This window comes from Mustelus asterias, chromosome 13 (assembly GCF_964213995.1).
Source record: "Mustelus asterias chromosome 13, sMusAst1.hap1.1, whole genome shotgun sequence".
Taxonomy (NCBI): domain Eukaryota; kingdom Metazoa; phylum Chordata; class Chondrichthyes; order Carcharhiniformes; family Triakidae; genus Mustelus; species Mustelus asterias.
The window spans coordinates 89,331,745-89,355,577 of record NC_135813.1 but is presented as its reverse complement, the minus strand read 5'-3'; positions in this window follow the sequence as shown (position 1 = coordinate 89,355,577).

The window sequence follows — 23,833 nt, the reverse complement described above, 5'->3', positions numbered from 1 at the left end:
TGGTCTAAGTCTTTGATCTTAGGCAATTTATGTTAAACAGGTTCTTCAGGTAAAACCAGTTGTTAACCTTCTGCCTCTGACCAGTTTTTAAGCACCTGCCCTGATATCTTTTACAACATAAACAGAAAAAGCTGGAAAATCCCAGCAGGTCTGACAGCATCTGCGCAGAGAGACTCGAGCCAACGTTTCGAGTCTGGATGACCTTTCGTCAGAGCTAAGATCTTTGTGGCTCAGCGTCTAATTTTGTCTATACTCATTGGAATTCAGAAGAATGAGGGGAGATCTTATAGAAACATATAAGATTATGAAGCGAATAGATAAGATAGAAGCAGGGAGGTTGTCTCCACTGGCAGGTGAAACTAGACCTAGGGGGTATGGCCTCAAAATAAGGGGGAGCAGATTTAGGACTGAGTTGAGGAGGAACTTCTTCACCCGAAGGGTTGTGAATCTGTGGAATTCCCTGCCCAGTGAAGCAGTTGAGGCTACCTCACTGAATGTTTTTAAGGCAAAGATAGATAGATTTTGAACAGTAAAGGAATTAAGGGTTATGGTGAGCAGGCGGGTGAGTGGAACTGAGTCCACGTAAAGATCAGCCATGATCTTATTGAATGGCGGAGCAGGCTCGAGGGGCCAGATGGCCTACTGCTGCTCCTTGTTCTTATGTTTGGCCGCGTCATGGAACACCTTGGCACATTCTGCCGCACAGATGGTACTATATCAATGCCGGTAGTTGCTGGTGTGGTGCAGGTACCCCTGGGTGCAGTCAGCTGGCTCGGCGCAGAGTGGAATTAAATGTGCGACTTCCCCACAGGGTGTGACTCAGTTACTCACTACCTTAATCAGCTGATGCATCAGGAGTGATTGCGACACACACAGATTGCGGTTCGCTGCATTTAAACTTGGATCAATTCATCCGCTCCTTGTTGAGAAATAAATGAACGTGATGTCGGAAGTACTTGGTAAAGTCCTTTCTTGCCTCGTTTTAGATATATATGAAAGCAATGTCACTCAACAGATACTGCCTGATTCAGCAAATTCCAGCATTTTCCGCTTGCAATATTTGCAAGCGTTTTCCACATCCATCAAGTGTTGATTGCGTTTTGTCAGAAGTTGATCTGTCCAAGTCCATGAGTAGGTGTTTCAAATTCACTACCTTCTCCAATCTCATTAACCTGTCAGAATTCTCTGCATTATCAAAATGCATGTTTCTTTTCATTTATAAACCTTATTCGAAGCTTTGGAAAAGGAAAAATAGCTGAAAAACAACGTTACTTTGGCAAGCAGCATTGGAGGAAAAGGTTGGGCACTTGGTGCAACAGCTGTTAATTCTCTTCACTCCTCCCAGTTCAGCTGAAAGACCATCCACCTGAAAGCTTTGCCTGGGTGATTTACGGAGAGGTGGGGAGGTCATGCTTGCAGGGTGCGGGGAAATCCCAGGAAGGAGAAGATCATGACGAATTTAGCCGCAGGACCACATTATACAAATCCTTTACCTGCATTACTCCCTCTGCCAGTCGACCGGATTAACATGATGGACTGGGGTTGCGTTATGCAATTTTTCATTTTTCACCCCACACTCCTCCAACTCACCAGCACTCTCCCCCTGTCATAACGGGGATTAATGATCATAGAATCCCTACAGTGCAGAAGGAGGCCACTTGGCCCATTGAGTCTGTACCGACTGTCTGACAGAGCATCATACCCAAACGCACCATTCCCCACCCAATCTCCATAACCCCATGCATTTACCCCGCTAATCCACCTAACCTGCACGTCTTTGGACACTAAGGGGCAATTTAGCATGGCCAATTCACCTAACCTGCACGTCTTTGGACACCAAGGGGCAATTTAGCATGGCCAATCCACCTAACCTCCACATCTTTGGACACTAAGGGGCAATTTAGCATGGCCAATCCACCTAACCTCCACATCTTTGGACACTAAGGGGCAATTTAGCATGGCCAATCCACCTAACCTCCACATCTTTGGACACTAAGGGGCAATTTAGCATGGCCAATCCACCTAACCTGCACATCTTTGGACAGTAAGCGGCAATTTAGCATGACCAATCCACCTAACCTCCACATCTTTGGACACTAAGGGGCAATTTAGCACGGCCAATCCACCTAATTTGCACATCGTTGGACACTAAGGGGCAATTTAGCATGGCCAATCCACCTAATTTGCACATCGTTGGACACTAAGGGGCAATTTAGCATGGCCAATCCACCTAACCTGCACGTCTTTGGACACTAAGGAGCAATTTAGCATGGCCAATCCACTGAACCTGCACATCTTTGGACACTAAGGGGCAATTTAGCATGGCCAATCCACCTAACCTGCACGTCTTTGGACACTAAGGGGCAAATTATCATGGCCAATCCCCCTAACCTGCACATCTTTGGATTGTGGACCGCCCCCTGAAATTAATTCTGCTTTTCACACTTTCCCCACAGATGCTGCCTGACCTGCTGAGCGCTTTCAGCATTTTCCGTTTTAATTTCAGATTTCCAGCATCCACGGGAGCTTTTATTCGCGTTTAGATGACTTGACCCAGACATGTGCCCGTGGCATGTTAGCCTGACATTTATTGTATACATTGGAAAGGCTATAGGCTTGCTGCAACTTGAGGGGTAGCCTGGTAAATAGTTCTTACAGAATGAAGTATAGGCTCGATGTGGCGACGGTCCCATTTTTAGGGCAAATCAAAACTACAGACCATAAATATGAGACAGTTAGTAATAAACCCAGTGGAGAATTCAGGAGCAATCCCTTTACTGAAGAGTGTTGAGAATGTGGAACTCATAACCACAAGAGTAGTTTAAACAAATAGCATGATTGCATGTCGAGAATTATGAGATAAGCATATGAGTGAGGAAGGATTAGAAGGTTACGGTGATAGGGTTAAATAAAAATGCATCTGCTGTTTTGATTGTGGTTGTAGTGGTCTCCCATCAACCCTCCCACCCACCGCCCCATCTTGCTATGGCCATTTCTGGTCAACAAAACACATTCAGACTCTGGAGAGGTTCAGGGAACAGAAGGAGCAGGAGGCGGCCCAGGTACAGCATGGACCTGTGGACCCAATCAGATTACCGGCAGCTCATCAGACCCAGTAGCGCCACCAGGTGCAGTGGTCACTGCTGGGATTGCAGGAAGCCCAGGATGAGGCGACATGGTGGACCAGTGGAGAGTGCCGAGCCAATCGGGTGGGCCCGAGTGAGGTCAGGAGGTGGGGTGAGCACAGTCAGTCAGAGTGGAGGGGAAGAGGTACTCTACCTGTCTGGGGGTGGCACAGTGGTTAGCACTGCTGTCTCACAGCGCCAGGGACCCGGGTTCAATTCTGACCTCGGGTCACTGTCTGTGTGGAGTTTGCACATTCTCCCCGTGTCTGCGTGGGCTTCCTCCGGGTGCTCAGGTTTCCTCCCACAGTCCAAAGATGTGCGGGTTAGGTGGATTGGCCATGCTAAATTGACCCTATATTAGGGGGATTAGCAGGGTAAATGAGGGTTACGGGAATAGGGCCTGGGTGGGATTGTGGTCGGTGTAGACTTGATGGGCCGAATGGTCTCCTTCTGCACTGGAGGGATTCTATGATTCTAACAGGCCCTCTTTGGGGTATAAGATGCCCAAAAGAAACTCCCCCCCACCACACACACACACAAAACTCCTGCAGGAACTGAAGATAGACACCAGCTTTTACGGGTGGCCTGTCACTGATAGAATATCAACGGCGATATCAATGGTATCTTAAGTGGATTCTAGATGGGAAGCCTGATTTGGACCTTCTGCCCTTCACTCCCCAAGCTCTCTACTCTGCACCCTCCCATCGATCAAACCTCCCCACCAACCTCCCACGCCAATCCTGGGAGAGGCATTAAACTCTGCCCACATGCCTACAGAACTCCCTCAATGTATTTCTAATAACCCTAAGCCCCAGTTGTTTACAGCATCCTGCCTATTTCCTACTTGAAACCCATTAAAGTTTCCTGTTTCTGCCAATAATCTGTTCCGCACGCTCACCACACTTTGAGTCAAAGAAAGTTCCTCCTCCCCTTCCTACTTTCTTTTGATGGTAAATATGGGGCGGGATTTTATGGCCTCGCTCGTCCCGAAACCATAAAATCCTGCCTGAGGTCAATGGACCTTTCCATGGTCCGCCCCTCGCCCGTGCCAATCCCCATGGCGGGCGGGACGGTAAAATTCTGGCCAAGTATAAGGACAGCAGTGCTTCCCTCAGTACTTTTCGGGGAGAGGTTTTATTGACCTGATCTAAGATGGCAGCCTTCGGTGAGCTTGCCTCACAGCAGAGTCACATGATTACAACACGCCATATTGGACATGTAGAACTCTGTGTTTCACACCCCAAAGCTTCCCCTATTCATATCAAACAAAAGATACAAACAATATCCACACTCTTTATTTATTAGTTTATTTATTAGTGTCGCAAGGGGGCTTACATTAACACTGCAATGAAATTAGTGTGAAAATCCCTGAACAGCCACACTCCGCAAGGGCACCGATATTCATCCAAACAATTAACATTCACAGAAACAGCTTATTTAGCCATTACCTCAATGCTGTTTGTGTAGGGCCTTGCTATTGGCAAATTGGTTGTGACATTTCCTATGTTACAATAGTGACCACACTACCTTATTGGTTGTAAAGTAGTTTGGAACACCCTGAAGGTGTGAATGATGCTATATAAATATAAATATGAGCCTTTCTATTTTCCAACATCAGCAAATTCATCCACTGACTCTCAGGAACGCGGTTGAAAACATATCATAAGAGTGCGTCTTCAGCATGTTAGTTGTCTGACACTGTTTCCATGGTGATGTTGTTCATCGCCTTGACTACATCATCAGGAAATGTCCTAATGTAACACACAGTACCAAATCCAAAATCAGCTGCATCAGATCAATATATTGGAAATCAATTTGATTGAACTCTGCCTTAACACATGGTGAGATGGGCACAGAACAGGAACCACAATGGCCACTGCAAAATGATTAACATACATTGGGTAGCACAGTGGCACAGTGGTTAGCACTGCTGCCTCACAGTGCCAGGGACCCGGGTTCGATCCCTGACTTGGGTCACTGTCCGTACAGAGTCTGCATGTTCTCCCCGGGTCTGCATGGGTTTCTTCCAGTTTCCTCTCACTGTCTGAAAGACGTGCTGGTTAGGTGCATTGGCCATGCTAAATTCTCCCTCAGAGTACCCGAACAGGCGCCAGAGTAGGGGATTTTCGCAGTAACTTCATTGCAGTGTTAATGTAAGCCTGCTTGTGACACTGATAAATAAGCTTTAAAAACTGTCTTGCATTGTACTAAGGTGACTAAAGCAAGCTTACGTAAGCAGCCTGGTTTTATTTCCGTGATCCTAACATTTGTCAATGAGGTGCCCTCGTTGGGCAGGGTAAGCTCTGAACCAATTGAAGTGGCAGTTCAGTTCTGAACACCGGCAAACTGAGAACAAAAAGTTGATTTGATTCTATTGTACAAACAGGAAATCTTCCCCTCCCGCGGCCCCAACACACGAGAAGCAAAGCAAACCTTACACCATCGGCTGCTGCCTTTTTCTAGAAAGTTTGCTTCCTGTTGAATAGTTAAGGGATGATTATGGTTTTGGCATCTGAAGCTGAACCAAATTGGACTCCGGGTAGGGTTTATAGAGCATTCATCTTCAGGTTTTCATTGGCTGTAGACCTATTAGACCCCCTGAACAACCTACAGATCTGACCACACCCACGATGATTTGCCAACCACGATAAAAAGTGACACTGCTTTGCATGAGGCAGCAATGAGGTGATGTTTGGTTGCAAGCTGGACAGTTTCAGGCTTTGTGCTCAGCCAGTTCCCCTAAGTTGTTTACAGCCTCACAACTGTTGAAAGTATTTAGATGCGCGCTTGCGATGCCAAGGCATACAAGTAAGATGTCTCACAACATCAGGTTAATGTCCAACAGGTTTATTTGGAATCATGAGCTTTCGGAGCGCTGCTCCTTCCTCAGGTGAGTCACCTGATGAAGGAGCAGCGCTCCGAAAGCTCGTAATTCCAAATAAACCTGTTGGACTTTAACCGGGTGTTGTGAGACTTCTTACTGTGCCCACCCCAGTCCAACGCCAGCATCTCCACCTCAAGACATACAAGGCTATAGGCCAAGTGCTGAAGAATAAGATCTGAATAGTTCAGTGGTTGTTTTTGACTGACCCGGACGCGATGGGCCGAAAGGCCTTCTCTGCACTGTTGACCTCTATGACTCTATGGGTGGAATTTTCCTATTTGTAGCGGGCGGGGGCAGACCGTGCAAAGGTCTGTTGACCTTGGACGGGATTTTCTGGTCTTGGGGCAAGTGCGGCCGGAAAATCCAGCCAAATGACTCCAATCTCTGGACTCACAATAATGTGGCTAACTGTTGACTCTTTTCTGAAGTGCTTTAGTAAGCCACTCAGTTCAAGGCAATTAGAGATGGGCAACAAATGCTGGTCTTGTCCACATCCCATGAGAGAATAAAAGGAAACACACTTAGGAACAGGAGTAGGCCATTCTGCCCCTCAAGCCTGTTCTGCCATTCACCTGTTTCTTGGCTGATCTGTATTTTAACCTCACCTTTCCGTCTTGGCTCCACAACCCTTAATTCCCTTGTCCAACACAAATCTTTTCGGTATCACTTTTGAAATTTTCAACTGAGTTTTAGAAGTTTAAAGTTTATTTATTAGTCACAGGTAGGCTTACATTAACACTGCAATGAAGTTACTGTGAAAATCCCCTAGTCGCCACACTCCGGTGCTTGTTCGGGTACACCGGGGGAGAATTTAGCATGGCCAATGCACCCCGAACCAGCACGTCTTTCAGACTGTGGGAGGAAACCGGAGCACCCGGAGGAAACCCACGCAGACATGGAGAGAACGTGCAAACTCCGCACAGACAGTGACCCAAGCTGGGAATTGAACCCAGGTCCCTGGCACTGTGAGGCAGCAGTGCTAACCACTGTGCCGCCGTGCTGCCCTATACTGAAGCCCAATTATGACAGCATTTTGTGGATAGAGTTCCAGATTTCCACTACCATGTGTGTGAAGAAATGCTTCCTGACGTCACCCTTAAACTACTCTTTGCCACTAATGTTGTGGTACGAATATGAAGTTGTTTAAATGACCGGAATCCCCGTCACATTTGGAATTGAAAAGCGAATGCACCTGGTCCGTTGAGCTGGGGGATGAGGGTGGGGTGGGGGGGGGTGGGGGGGGAGGGGGTGAGTTGGTACGATTTCGAAGTCATACCACAGAGCTCAGACCACAGAGTAAACAGAGATCGTCAGAAGCTGGTGGTCCCAAGATCTGCTCATGATCTAATGAAGAGTAGCCACCACAGCTTCCAATCTAACTGAATTATTTGTGGAAGAGAGTAGACCAGGGGAGTGTAGTAGATATAATATATCTGGATTTTCTGAAATATTCTTTGATAAGGTACCGAGTAGCATATTCATGTTTAAAATCAAAGCATGGCGAGTTAGGGACAAGTGGCAGAGTGAATAAGAAGCTGGGAAAATAGAAAATAGAAAGGGAGGGGCCAGCAAAGATGGCGATTGTAAAGCATGATGGGATAGGATGGCCAAGCATGTGTAAAGACTGAGACAAGCAGGCCGCAGCCATAGACATCAGGAATACACAGGAAATAGGCCATCCCGAAGACAATGGACACTCTCTGGTCAAACGTACTTGTTTACCAGACAAAGGGGCACCTTATGCCCTTACTTGGGAGGGAGGTATGTGACCTACATGCCTCCAGCACCCACAGGCATGGCTGCTTGGTACACACACCCCAAAATCGGTGTGGCAGCACTCGACTGGACCCCTTCAATCCGGGTGATCGAACTCTGATCGACTGTTGGCAATGATCGAGGGCCCGCCCTAAAGGGCGCAAAATAATCCAAAGATAAAGGAGCTACACAACACACTACCAGCGGCAGCGACTCTGGAGACCAACCACCTTGAAGGACAACACTGGACCATCCAGAGGAGAAGAAGGAAGAACATGGCATCTACTGAGACTAGAGTAAGGTAGGAGGTGGTGTTAGAATGCAGTGTGTTCCACAGGGTGTCAGTGCCAGCACTAATCTCCTTCACCATTAACAAAAATTATTTGGACGCGGGAATCAGAAATACAATTGCAAAATTTGCCAACGTCTAATTGCGGGGTTGGCTTAATAAAGAGTCAGATTGCAACAGAGAATAGCAAGATATTAATAAATTTCAGAATGGCAGGTAAATTATAAATAGCTTTCAAGATTGATAAATGTGAGGTGATATATTTTGACAAGATGAATAAGGAGGGGTGACATACTAGAATCATAGAATCCTTATAGTGCGGAAGGAGGCCATTCTGCCCATCGAGCCTGCACTGACTATCTGACAAAGCATCATAGCCAGGCCCTATCCCCATAACCCCACGTATTCACCCTGTTAATCCCCCTGATACTAATGTGAATTTTTTTTATTCATTCATGGGACATGGGTGTCGCTGGCTGGCCAGCATTTATTGCCCCTCCCTAGTTGCTCCTTGAAGGGCAGTTGAGAGTCAACCACATTGCTGTGGCTCTGGAGTCACATGTCGGTCAGACCAGGTAAGGACGGCAGATTTCCTTCCCTAAAGGGCATTCATGAACCAGATGGGTTTTTCCAACAATCGACAATGGTTTCATGGTCATCAGTAGATACTTAATTCCAGATTGACCATTGTCAATCAGCCTGACCCGCACATCTTTCAAATGTGGGAGGAAACTGGAACACCCAGAGAACACGGGGAGAACGTGCAAACTCCACACAGACAGTTACCCAAGCCGGGAATTGAACCCAGGACCCTGGCGCTGTGAGGCAGCAGTGCTAACCACTGTGCCACCGTGCTGCCCTAGATGACGAATAAGGAGGTACTCGCCAGCACAATGTGCAGGTCAGGTGGATTGGCCTTGCTAAATTGCCACTTTGTGTCCCAAGATATGTAGGTTATGGGGATTAGTGGGATAACTAAGTGCAAGGATAGGGCAGGGGAGAGGGCCTGGGTAAGTTACTCTGTCGGAGAGTCGATGCAGACTCGTCGGGCTAAATGGCCTCCCTCTGCACTGTCGGGGATCTGTGATTCTACGAAAATGTCTCCCCAGGGTCTCACATCTGCTGAAGAGTAGTGAACTGTCGGCTGCAGTCCAAGCAGTGGAACATCATCAATGCTGGACGAATTCTATGTTTCTATTAAAGGGATCAAGGGATATGGGGGGAAAGGTGGGATCGGGATATTGAATTTGATGATCAGCCATGATCAAAATGAATAGCAGAGCAGGCTCGAAGGGCCGAATGGCCTCCTCCTGCTTCTAGTTTCTACGTTCTTTTGTTTTTAATTCAACCCTAAGAGTCTAAATGAGGTGGCACAGTGGTTAGTTAGCACTGCTGTCTCACAGCGCCAGGGACCCAGGTTCAATTCCCAACTTGTGTGACTGTCTGTGTGGAGTCTGCATGTTCTCCCCGTGTTTGCGTGCGTTTTCTCCGGGTGCTCCGGTTTCCTCCCACAGTCCAAAGATATGCAGATTAGGTTGACTGGTCATGATAAATTGCCCCTTAGTGTCGGGGAATTAGCAGGGTAAATATGTGGGATTAGGGGGAAGGGCCTGGGTGGGATTGTTTGCATTTAGATGAGCACTTGAAACGCCATAGCATACAAGGCTACGGACCAAGTGCTGGAAAATGGGATTAGAATAGATAGGTGCTTAATGGCTGGACATAGACACGATGGGCTGAAGGGCCTCGTTTTCTGCTGTAAAACTCTCTGGGCAGAATTTTCCAGTCCTGCCCGCCACGGGAATCGTAGTAGGCGGGAGCAGACCAAGCCAAGGTCCGTAGACCTTGGGTGGGATTTTCCAGTCTTGGGGTGAGCATGGCCGGAAAATCCCGCCCCATGACTCTACGACAATAAAGTCATGGCTGCCAATATTGAGGTGAAGCAAGACTGCGGCTTGTTTCAACAACTTCAAGAGATTGAAGCCAGTAGTGAAGGAGGGTTGGGGTGGATTTGGGAACTGGAGGAGGGCAAGGCAAGGGAGACAATGGAGGCTTTTGAAATTGGAGACATCGAGGGACTGGGAACCGATGTAGATCAATGAGGCTGGGGGTGACAAGGAGAAGCGATCTGGTCAAATGGACAACCGAGTTTTGGATGGCCTGGTTAATACAGGGTGGAGGATGGGGGGGTTTGGATTGGAGAACCTTGGAATAATCATGGATGGATGTTCTGAAGGCACAGATTAAGCTTTTGACAAGAGACGGGCCAAGATAGGGCAAATATCTTTGTTTAGAAGAGGCTGGGAAATTCCTCTGGGGGTTGACAGTCGGGCTGAGTTTGCCGTTTCAGATTGTCTGGCCACTTTCCACCTTCCCGAACTCGGTCACGGTGGAGCCACTTGAAACATCTTTGCTGCTAATCGAGACGACTCTAACAAACTCAACACAGACGTGGCCACAAAATGGTACAGCGGGTTCTCGAATCAATACAGTGTACCACAAAGTGGCAGCATGCGGGTTGCCGCCCACATGCCCCACACAGCGAGTTCCTGTTTCCAGTCTCTGCCATCAGGGCCCTCGGCAAGAAGCAGCCACCAATCACTTCCCTCCCGGGGTAGGCGTCAGTGACTCTCTTACACCTCCTAGTGGCGAGTAGCCTAAGAACACAAGAAAATAAAGAAACAGGAGTAGGCCACTCTGCCCTTCGAGTCTACTACACCATTCTGTATGATCACTTCTACCTCAAACCAACCTTCCTGCATTATCCTCATATCCCTTTATTCCCTTAGATATCAAGAAAATCTACCGATTTCTGTCTTTAATATGCCCAAAGATTGAGACTGTTAATCATGAATGAAGGAATGTCACCTCATTTCGACCCGAAAATGACCACTCACTTATCGTGAGGCAATTATTCTGAGTTCTAAACTCCCAGCCAAGGGAAATGTCCTCTCTGCATCTACTCCGCTACTTCCCGACAACCCAAAGCCTGTCCCCCATCTACAGAACACAACTCAGGAGTGTGATGGAACACTCTCCACTTGCCTGGATGGGTGCGGTTCCAACAACACTCAAGAAGCTTGACACCATCCAGGACAAAGCAGCCCGCTTGACTAGCACCCCATCCACAAACATTCACTCTCTTCACCACCAACACACAGCAACAGCCTTGTGTATCATCTACAAGATGCACTGCAGCAAATTACCAAGCCTCCAAAGAACAAAAAAACAAAGAAAATTACAGCACAGGAACAGGCCCTTCGGCCCTCCAAGTCTCCACCGACCATGCTGCCCGAATGAACTAAAACCCCCTACCCTTCCAGTGACCATATCCCCCCATTCCCATCCTATTCCTGTATTTGTCCAGATGCCCCTTAAAAGTCACTATCATATCTGCTTCCACTATCTCCCCCGGCAACGAGTTCCAGGCACCCACCACCCTCTGTGTAAAAACCTTGCCTCATACATCTCCTTTAAACCTTGCTCCTCGCACCTTAAACATTTGCCCCCCAGTAATTGATTCTTCCACCCTGGGAAAAAGCTTCTGACTACCCACTCTGTCCATGCCTCTCATACTCATAATCTCCATTGACAGCACCTTCCAAACAGATGCCTGCTACCAACTAGAAGGACAAGAGCAGCAGATACATGGTAACACACCCCCACAACCTGCAAGTTCCTCTCCAAGCTACTCACCATCCTGACTTGGAAATGTATCATGGTTTCTTCACTGTTGCTGGGTCAAAATCCTGAAACTCCCTCCCTAACAGCACTGTGGGTGTGCCTACACCACAGTGACTGCAGAGGTTCAAAAAGTGGCTAATACCACCTTCTCCTTTCCCAAAGGTAGGGGAGTCTAAAACTAGAGGACATAGGTTTAAGGTAAGAGGGAAGAGATATAAAAGGGTATAAAGGGGCAATTTTTTTCACATAGAGGGTGGTGAGTGTCTGGAACAAGCTGTCAGAGGTAGTAGTAGAGGCGGGTACAATTTTCTCTTTTAAAAAACCATTTAGACAGTTACATCAGTAGGATGGGTATAGACGAATATGGGCCAAATGCGGGCAATTGGGAACTAGCTTTGGGGTTTAAAAAAAAGGGCGGCATGGACAAGTTGGGCCGAAGGGCCTGTTTCCATGCTGTAAACCTCTATGACTCTCAAGGGTAACTAGGGATGGACAATAAATGTGGGGCCTAGCCTTAAGCCCACATCCTTTGAACATGAAAAAAACACAAGGCACGGAAACAAGCCACGGGGGGGGGGGTGGGGGGGGGGGGGGGGGTGGGGGGGGGGGGGGGGGTGGGGGGGGGGGGTGGGGGGGGGGGGGGGGAGGGGGGGGGGGTGGGGGGGGGGGGGGGGGGGGTGGGGGGGGGGGGGTGGGGGGGGGGGGGGGGGGTGGCGGGGGGGAGGGGGGGGGGGGGAGGTGGGGGGGGGGAGGTGGGGGGTAGGTGAGGCGGGGGTTCAATAAAGAGGGGGAAGGAGATGTTTGTTTCTTTTTGCTTTTTCATCCTGTAGTAATTGGCTGTTCCTCTACGGCAGGGAAAGAAGCTAGCTGTTGATGAGTATCTGGTAAGTAGTTAAGGTCTATTCCAGTCCTGAGGTTTAAAATACTACAGGGACTAACTAGTGATAAAGTTAATGAGATATATGAAAAAGGAAAATAAAGAAGTGATAATGTAATAAAGTAATGAATGAAAACACATGAAGGATGGCAGGTCGATAGATGTATCAAAGTTGCAGCATGTGGGAGCTCTTGGCTGCCATCCAGGACAAACACATCTGCAGGAAGCGTTTGCCAATTGAGGAACTTTGGCTCAGAGTCATTGAGCTGGAGGCTGAGTTGCAGACACTGTGACACATGAGGGAAAGGGAAAGGTTCCCTGGAGGCTAAGCACCAGGAGGCAGTCACACCACTTAGGATAGGGTCTTGTGATTTGATCAGTGTTCAGGGACAGGATGGTGTGGTGTGAGTGAGGCAGATAAGGGAACCCTGAGGGCAAGAGTGCAGGAGTGTCGGCCTTCAAAATTGTCCAAGGGGTTTGAGGTTTTCTTGGATGAGAGTGGGTGCCGCAGGGTGAATGAGCAGACTGACCATGGCACCGTGGTACAGGGAGACATTCTAATGGGGGAGAGCTAAAAGGGATGTAGTGGTAGCAGGGGGGACAGTATAGTGAGGGGGATTGACACTGTTCTCTGCAGCAACGAGCAAGAGTTCAGACAGCCATGTTGCCTGCCCAGTGCCAGGGTTTGGGACATCTGCTCCGGGCTGGAGAAGAACTTGCAATGGGCAGGGAGATAGATGGTCAAGTTGTCATGGTCTATGTAGGTACCAACGACATAGGATGAACTGGGAAAGAGGTCTGCAGAGTGTATGAGGAGCTGGACACTAAATTATTCGTCCATTTTATCATCCTTCTTTCTCACCTCCATTTTTCCACTTTCCATTCCAAGTCTCCTTCTTGCCCCCTCCCCCCATCCTCAGGGCAACTGCCACATTCCTCAGGCAGTCCTTTAACAATCTGCACCTTCGTTCTGCCATTCACACATTCTGATCGCTTAATGGATACTTTTTAGCACCTTCTCAGCCTTCTGTATCCTCATTTACATTGCCTTTGTCCCATTCCACCTGTTTCCCCCCCATCCCCCGCACCCCCAGTCCTCCATCCCCTCATCTTCATAGTATAAATCTACTGATTCTCTTTGCTCTCAGATCTGATGAAGGGTCATCCAGACTCAAATCTTTGGCCCTAATCTCTCCCCACAGATGCTGTCAGACCTGCTGAATTTTCCAGCATTTTCTGTTTAATGCAGACTAGTTTCTGTTTGCATGACAGGTTTATTTACAACCACACTGGAAGAATCAGCTCATGAAGGCAGCTCACCACCAACTTCTCAAAGACAGTTAAGGATGGGCCTAGCCAGTGCTGCCCAAATCCTGTGTTTTTCTCAGTAGCAAGAGTTTTAAAATATCTCTGCAATCACAAAGTGTCTCCATCTTGCTAACAGCTCAGCTGATAGTACCTTCAGTGATGTCTGCTTACTTTGCTCTGAGTCCACAACCAGACTTAACTAATCAAGCACAGTGAGCATAGATCAGTTAACAGACTCATAATCAAACACAGAAAAATTGAACACTACAGCGAGCATGGGAAGGAAAAAGAGGATTAAAGGTAAGGAAAGAACAAAAGTGGAGTATCAAACCCTTCTTAATACTGCCCTTACCTTGAGTAATGGCCTTTGCTGATCCAAACGTCACTTGGAGATAGGGCTATTGACAGGAACAGCACTTACAGAGCTCAAAGAACAAGAGTCTACCAAGTGACCAGCATGACTTTATTGGAACTAAGTAAGAAGTTTAACAACACCAGGTTAAAGTCCAACGGGTTTATTTGGTAGCAAAAGCCATACAAGTTTTCGGAGCCCCAAGCCCCTTCTTCAGGTGAGTGGGAATTCTGTTCACAAACAGGGCATATAAAGACACAAACTCAATTTACATGAATAATGGTTGGAATGCGAATACTTACAACTAATCATTCAGGTAAGTATTCGCATTCCAACCATTATTCATGTAAATTGAGCTTGTGTCTTTATATGCCCTGTTTGTGAACAGAATTCCCACTCACCTGAAGAAGGGGCTTGGGGCTCCGAAAGCTTGTGTGGCTTTTGCTACCAAATAAACCTGTTGGACTTTAACCTGGTGTTGTTAAACTTCTTACTGTGTTTACCCCGGTCCAACGCCGGCATCTCCACATCTTTATTGGAACTAGACAGGGTAGATGCAGGGAGGATGTTCCCGATGGTGGGGGTGTCCAGAACCAGGGGTCACAGTCACGGAGGTGAGGAGACATTTCTTCACCCAAAGAGTGGTGAACCTGTGGAATTCATTACCACAGGAAGTAATTAATGCCAAAACATTGAATGTATTCAAGAGGTGACTGGATATAGCACTTGGGGCGAATGGAATCAAAGCTTATGAGGAGAAAGCAGGATTAGGCTATTGAGTTGGACAATCAGCCATGATTGTAATGAATGGCGGAGCAGGCTCAAAGGGCCGAATGGCCTCCTCCTGCTCCTAACTTTAAAAAAAGTAACGTTCTTCCCCTCTCTCTGAATAGCAAGTTGTTGCAGCAGTTATATTCCATGTGATTATATTTCATTGCAAAGGAATGAGAGTAAAATGGGCGCATGAGCAGCTACAGTCAGTCTATGACACCCTCGGGTCTGCTTTCTACTGGGTTTGACCATTGTTGTCAATCCATCAACTAAACTTAACCAGAAGTACATGAACGGCCATTGAGCAAGACTCATTACCTAAATAGGTTTAGATGCAGTCAATTAAATATGAACATATTTAATTAAAGTGAATATGTACGAGGCACACATCCTGTCCGCAAAATCTTATTTCCTGTTGTTATAATATCTGGCAACATTTACCATTGTAAATTGCTATGTCAACGGTCACAAGTTAGCTGCAGGGCCTGGCCACTAGGTGGTGCTATGTACTGAGTTCCTGAAGCCTCTTGTCCAACTTTATGGCCATTTGTTTAAAGTTTATTTATTATTGTCACAAGTAGGCTTACTGTAATGAAGTTACTGTGAAAATCCCCTAGTCGCCACACTCCGGCACCTGTTCGGGTACACTGAGGGAGAATTTAGCATGGCCAATGCACCTAACCAGCACGTCATTTGGACTATGGGAGGAAAACCATGTAGACACAGAGAGAACGTGCAGACTCCACACAGCCAGTCATCCAGAACCCGGGTCCCGGATGCTGTGAGGCAGCAGTGCTAACCACTATGCCACTGTGCAGCCCCATCTGATAAAGGCGTTACATTCATCAGCTAAGCAGGGGATAACACCATAGACTTTGCCTGATATAAACTGTGACATACCCAGGGAACCACTCTGTGACGGACATGGGGCTGTTGTGGGGTTCTGCAGTGTGATGCTCACTAACAACCAGAATTCCTCCAAGCTGGGAATGGTTTGAAATACAGAGCAGCTGGGAGTTAGAATCATAGAGTCATAGAATCCCTACAGTGCAGAAGAGGCTATTTGGCCTATCACATCTGCACTTACACAGTATCTTACCCAGGACCTCTTCCCCACCCTATCCCTATAACCCATTTAGCATGGGGCATCACTGATTGACCTCCCTGTAGGATTCATTGAATAAGAGCTCCCTGGGGGTTGGTAGTTAACTAATCGGGTAGAGTTGGTATACTGAGCCTTTGTATAAAGCAGGCCCCATTACAGGAGGCACTTTGTGATTGCAGAGATATTTTAAAACTTACTACTAAAAAAATCACAGGATTTGGGCATCACTGGCTAGGCCAGCATTTATTGCCCATCCTTAACTGCCCTTGAGAAGGTGGTGGTGAGCTGCCTTCATGAGCTGATGCTCTCAGTGTGGTTTTAAATAAACCTGTCACGCAATCAGAAACTAATCTGCATTAAAAAGAAAATGCTGGAAAAGCTCAGCAAGTCTGACAGCATCTGTGGGGAGAGAATAGAGCCAATGTTTAGCTGACCCTTCATCAGAGCTGAGAGCAAGGAGAGTAGGGTCCATTACTCCATTGTCCCGGTCCCCGTCAGGGACCCAGGTTCGATTTTCGCCTTAGAGATCTGTCTTTGTGGTGTCTGCACGTTCTCCTCGTGTCTGCATGGGTTTCCTCCCACAGTCCAAAAGACGTGCTGGTTAGGTGCATTGGCCAGGCTAAATTCTCCCTCAGTGTACCCGAATAGGCCCCGAAGTGTGGCGACTAGGGGATTTTCACAGTAACTTCATTGCAATGTTAATGTAAGCCTACTTGTGACACTAATAAATAAACTTTAAACAAATGGCCATAAAGTTGGACAAGAGGCTTCAGGAACTCAGTACATAGCACCACCTAGTGGCCAGACCCTGCATCTAACTTGTGACAGTTGACATAGCAATTTACAATGTTTGTGTTCACCATAGGCTTGTAGTTTTAGAATCGTAGAACCCTACAGTGCAGAAGGAGGCCCTTCAGCCCATCGAGTCTGCACTGACCACAATCCCACCCAGGCCCTATTCCCGCAATCCCACATATTTACCCTGCTAATCCCCTGATACTAGTGTCAATTTATCATGGCCAATCAACCCAATCTGCACATCCTTTGACTGTGGGAGGAAATTGAGGAAACCCACGCAGACACGAGGAGAACGTGCAAACTCCACGCAGACAGTGACACAAGGCTGGAATTGAACCCAGGTACCTGGCGCTGTGAGGCAGCAGTGCTAACCACTGTGCCGCCCAATTTGTTTTACTTTATTTTGTGTAATAAAGCGCTGTTCCTTTACAGCCGACTCCTGGAGTTATTATAATAGGGATCTTTAAGAAACAGCGTTTTTTAGCATTGTATCAAACTCCATGGAATTAGCTGCCACAACATTAATTCTCTCTCTTTCTCTCTGCAAAAGTACATAATTAATTCCATGGAGACAGGGGCCAAGACAAGGTGGAGATAAAGGTCAGAGAGATTGCGCTCCCTGTACTGAGATCATTAGACTCTACAAACATTCCTGAACCAATAGCAGGAAGCCATCTGGCACCCTGCATACCCCAATAACCTCAAACCAGGGAGACAGTGGCGTGGTGGTATTGTCATTAGACTAATAATCCAGAGACCCAGAACAGGACCCAGGTTCAAATCCCACCACGGCAGATGGTGAAATTTGAATTCAATAAAAACAATCTGTAATGTTAATTGTCACAAAAACCCATCTGGTTCACACATGTCCTTCAGGGAAGGAAATCTGTCACTGTGGCCTGGTCTGGCCTACATGTGACTCCAGATCCATAGCAATGTGGTTGACTCTCAAATGCCCTCTGAAATGGAGGAATGGGCAATAAATGCCCACATCCTGTTAATTAATTTTTTAAAAGAACAGAGGGGGAGGTGCCCCCCCGCCCCCACCCCACCCCCCACCACCCCCCCGACCCGCCTCAACCCGCACACCCCGACATTTTGGGTACCTGTCCTGTATTCATTGGTCAGAGGGATTTGAACAGGTGACTGACGTTGGGTAAACTACCAGCCCCTATTAACAATTACTGGGAGACAGGGGGCAGTTCACGTCAAGACACTGGCCTTCGAAAGGTGGGAGACGGACCAGGGAAGATGGAGGAAGACTGAAGGAAGAGTTCCAGCTCGAGGGCAGAATGCTGCTATCACAAACTACTGAGATCAACGTGCTCTGTGCCAACCGTCCATTGGCCCTCTGGGATCAATTAATTATTTTCCACAGTCACGGGTGACATACTTTTCTTGTTTATTTAGCAAATACATTATATCCAAACTGTTGCTTCATAATAAACTTAAAAGCTATCTTAAAATTACTTAAGAAGACTCGACTGCCTATCTTAGGTAACTGTGGCCCCTGAACCCAAAGTCTTACAAGATTATGCAGTGTGAGGAGGAAGATAGCAAAGAGAATATCAAAGATACTCAGTTAGCCGCTGGCCATTGGACTATCAAAAAAATAAGAAAACAAGATAGCTTAGGACAGAGAGAAAGAGGTTGGAGACGAGAGGTTGCCTGTCCAATGCTTCATGCATCTTGTCCCCATATGGGGTGGCACGGCGGCACAGTGGTTAGTGCCTCACAGCGCCAGGGACCCGGGTTCGGTTCCCGGCTTGGGTCACTGTCTGTGTGGAGTTTACACGTTTTCCCCGTGTCTGCGTGTGTTTCCTCCGGGTGCTCCGGTTTCCTCTCACAGTCCAAAAGATGTGCAGGTTAGATGGATTGGCCATGCTAAATTGTCCCTTACTGTCCAAAGAAGTGTAAGTTAGGTGGATTAGCTATGGTAAATTGCTGTGGTCATGGGGATAGGGTGGGGGTGGGCCTGGGTAAGATGCTCTTCGGAACATTGAAGCAGACTTGATGGGCTGAATGGTCCCCTCTGCACTGTGGGAATTCTCTTCTATGAACATGTGAGGAAAACAGTCTGAAGATAGTCTTCCAATCTTTGGTAAACTTGTGTTTTACAGAGAGTGCCTTAAGTTTTTCATTTGTTTGGCATGGGAAAATGACAGCTATAGCAATGGAAGGAGATGTGAAGATTGCATTTAGAATCAGTGTCACCAGGAATGAAAAAGGACTAAGGGTGAATGAGGCCTGTCTCAATGAGTGATCTTCCCTGTTGTTAGTTTTGCACGAAACATAAAGAAACTATGGCCATGAAATGATCCCGAGATACCAACATAAACAGGAGGTTTTGTGGAGCAGTGGGTAATGTCTCTACCTCTGAACTCAGAAGCTCTGGGTTCAAGTCCCACAGTAAGAAGTTTAACAACACCAGGTTAAAGTCCAACAGGTTTATTTGGTAGCAAAAGCTACACTACCAAATAAACCTGTTGGACTTTAACCTGGTGTTGTTAAACTTCTTACTGTGTTTACCCCAGTCCAACGCTGGCATCTCCACTTCAAGTCCCACCCCAGGACTTCTTGATCAAGTTCATAACGCGGCCAAACAGGTCAAATAGCAACTTGCAAAATCCTTCCAACACTCACCTTGGCACGTCGCAAAAGCGGGAGAGGTACCTGGTCAGTCATGTGATGGAAAGAATCTCGGAGCCTTTACTATCACTACCCACAACTCCAGACTATAACAAGTGCATGTTGCCACAGTGCACTATAACAAGTGCATGTTGCCACAGCAATACGAACTCTCTATGTGAACTGTAACACAACACGACTAACATAAAAATGCATGGCAAGAACAAGAACAAAGAAGAACAAAGAACAATACAGCACAGGAATAGGCCCTTCGGCCCTCCAAGCCCGCGCCGCTCCCTGGTCCAAACTAGACCATTCTTTTGTATCCCTCCATTCCCACTCCGTTCATATGGCTGTCGAGATAAGTCTTAAACGTTCCCAGTGTATCCGCCTCCACCACCTTGCCTGGCAGTGCATTCCAGGCCCCCACAACCCTCTGTGTAAAATATGTCCTTCTGATATCTGTGTTAAACCTCCCCCCCTTCACCTTGAACCTATGACCCCTCGTGAATGTCACCACCGACCTGGGGAAAAGCTTCCCACCGTTCACCCTATCTATGCCTTTCATAATTTTATACACCTCTATTAAGTCTCCCCTCATCCTCCGTCTTTCCAGGGAGAACAACCCCAGTTTACCCAATCTCTCCTCATAACTAAGCCCCTCCATACCAGGCAACATCCTGGTAAACCTCCTCTGTACTCTCTCCAAAGCCTCCACGTCCTTCTGGTAGTGTGGCGACCAGAACTGGACACAGTATTCCAAATGCGGCTGAACCAACGTTCTATACATCTGCAACATCAGACCCCAACTTTTATACTCTATGCCCCGTCCTATAAAGGCAAGCATGCCATATGCCTTCTTCACCACCTTCTCCACCTGTGACGTCACCTTCAAGGATCTGTGGACTTGCACAGTTCGCCTGTATTGCTCTAAAATTGTTAAAATGGTCTCATTAAAGTATGGAAAGCGGAGTCTTAGATGAACACATTACGTATTTGCTTGTTAGTATTTACTTCAATTCAATTCTTTGAGAGATTGAAAGAGTTTAGGGGAAGACATTGAGAGGTAGTCATCGTTCAGGAGATGAATCTATTACTGTGCTGTGTCGCCGTGTTAGGACACGTGTCTGTTACACTCCACCCCCACATGTGAAATACCTATTCTCTTCATTCCTCCATGGCATGTGGGTGTCACTGGCAAAGCCAGAAGTTGTTGCCCATTCCAAATTGTCAATGAAAAGTTATGAGGGGTAGAGATAGGGTGAAGAGTTGGAAGCTTCTTCCCAGGGCGGAAATGAAAATTACAAGGGGGCACAAGTTCAAGATAAGGAGGAAAGGTTCAGTGGAGATGTGCGGGGGAAGTTTTTTACACAGAGGGTGGTGGGGGCCTGGAATGCACTGCCAAGTGAGGTGGTTGAGGCAGACATGTTAGCGACATTTAAGACTTATCTGGATAGACACATGAACAGACAGGGAATAGAGGGGTACAAGCGGTTGGTCTTAATAGGACAACATGATTGATGCAGGCTTGGAAGGCCGAAGAGCCTGTTCCTGTGCTGTGCTGTTCTTTGTTCTTTTTCTTTGAACTGAGTGGCTTGCGAGGCCATTTCAGAGTCGACCACATTGCTGTGGCTCTGGAGTCACATGTAGGCCAGACCGGATAAGGACGGCAGATTCCCTTCCCTAAAGGGACGTTAGTGAACCAGATGGGTTTTTCCGACAATCAATGATAGATCCATGATCACCATTACTGTGACTAACTTTATATTCCAGATTTACTGGACTATACTTGCGGGCCAACAACAGGAGTTGGAAAATGGGAAAAACGCTTGTTGTTTTTCCAAAGGGAGAGAGGGTGGGAAAAGCAATGGGTCACTATAGCCCACTGTTCCAGAAATCCTACTTCCATTCCATGTAAAATAGTGAAACTAATCACCCGGAATAAATGCATTAGCAATCCAGTAATCACCCATCAAGATGGACTCTGGAGACCCCATCTAATAAATCTACTCAATTTCTTTTAGGCAGTGACAACTTGAGTAGACTGTGAAAGGCCATTTGATGTGGTGTACCTCAACTTTCAAAAGGCTCCTAGATCATAGAATCCTACAGTGCAGAAGGAGGCCATTCGGCCCATCGAGTCTGCACCAACCACAATCCCACCCCAGGCCCTATCCCCACACATTTACCCCACTAATCCCTCTAACCTACACATCCCAGGACACTAAGGGGCAATTTAGCATGGCCAATCAACCTAATCCGCACATCTTTGGATTGTGGGAGGAAACCGGAGCACCCGGAGGGAACCCACGCAGACACGGGGAGAACGTGCAAACTCCACACAGACAGTGACCCAAGCTGGGAATTGAACCCGGGTCCCTGGCGCTGTGAGGCAGCAGTGCTAACCACTGTGCCACTGTGCTGACCAAGAAGTTCCACATGAAAGGCTGTTAATTGAAGAATTACCAGCCTTTCTTCTTGAAGAAATTCTTGAAGAAGTTCCACATAAAAGGCTGTTAATTGGAAAGGCTGTGGGCAGGGTAATCCCCAGAATAGATAAAAAACTGGATGTGGGCTAGGGAATAATGAGTAGTTGTTCGAGGAGTTACTTCAGTGAGGAAAAGAGCTCAGTTCGGTGTCTCAGGACTCAATGCTGGGACAGCTGCTGCTCCTGATCTCAATGGACAAAGCTTAGCGCAGTGGTTTAAGTTTACAGATGATCCAAAACTTGGAGGAAGAGTGAAATCAGAAAAATCAGCTCAGAAACTAGAGTTTGAGCTGGACAATATGAGTAAGTGGGAAAAATAACAAGTGTAATTTAATGCAGAGCAAAGCAAAGCTCTATACAGAGGGAGGATTGTAGAATGACAGAATTGGCACAGTGAAGAAGGAGGCCATTCAGCCCGTCGTGTCTGCACCAGCTCTCCGAATGAGCAATTTAGCTAGTGCCAATCCTCCCCGTGATCGTGCACATTCTTCCTTTTCAGGAAACAGTCTCATTCTCTTTTGGGTGCCTTGTTCGAACCTGCCTCCACCACACTCTCAGATAGAACATTCTAGATCCTAACCTCTCGCTGTGTGAAGAAGTTTTTTCTCAGGTTGTTGTTGGTTCTTTTACCAGCTACTTTAAATCTGCCCTCTCGTTCTTGCTCCTTTTACGTGTGAAAAGTGTCTTCTCCGTCCAGACCCCTCTTGATTTTGAACACCTCCCAAATCTCTTTTTGGCCTTAACCTTATTCGAGGAGAAAAGTCCTTAACCTCTCCAATCTAAAAGTTTATTTATTTATTAGTGTCACATTAACACTGCAATGAAGTTACTGTGAAAATCCCCTAGTCATCACACTCCAGCGCTTGTTCGGGTACACTGAGGGAGAATTTAGTATGGTCAATGCACCCAGTCAGCACATCTTTCTGACTATGGGAGGAAACCAGAGCACCCGCAGGAAACCTATGCAGACACGGCGAGAAGGTACAGATTCCGCACTGACAGTGACCCAAGCCAGGAATCAAACCCAGGTCCCTGGCGCTGTGAGGCAGCAGTGCTAACCACTGTGCCACCGCGCCGCCCCATTCCCACTTACTAGCACTTGGCCAAAGTAACTGAATGCTGGATAGCCGCATTAGGCCACATTTGGAGTATTGTGTGCAGTTCTGGTCACCACACTACCAGAAAGACATGGAAGTTTTGGAGAGAGTGAGAAGAAGGTTCACCAGGATGTTGCCTGGTCTCGAGGGTGTTGACTATGAAGAGAGGTTGAGTAAACTAGGATTGTTTTCACTGGAAAGATGGAGGCTGAGGGGAGACGTAAGAGAGGTCTACAAAATTATGAGAGACATAGACAGGATGGATAGTCAGAGGCTTTTTCCAAGGGTGGAAGTGTCAATTGCAAGGGGGCACAGGTTCAAGGTGAGAGGGGGGAAAGTTTAAGGGAGATGTGCGGGAGAAGTTTTTCATGCAGGGAGTGGTGGGTGCCTGGAATGCGCTGCCAGAGGAGATGGTGGAAGCGGGCACATTAGCAACATTTAAGAGGCATCTGGATGGGTACATGAATAGGGAGGGAATAGAGGGATACGCACCGAGTAAGGGCAGAAGGTTGTATTTTGTTCAGTGAGGGCATCATGATCGGCATGAGCTTGGCAGGCCGAAGGGCCTGTTCCTGTGCTGTACTGTTCTTTCTTCTTTGATAATAAATGTTGGTCCCGCCATCATGGCCACTTCCTGATAATTAATTTTAAAATTGTAAATGGAGAGTTATT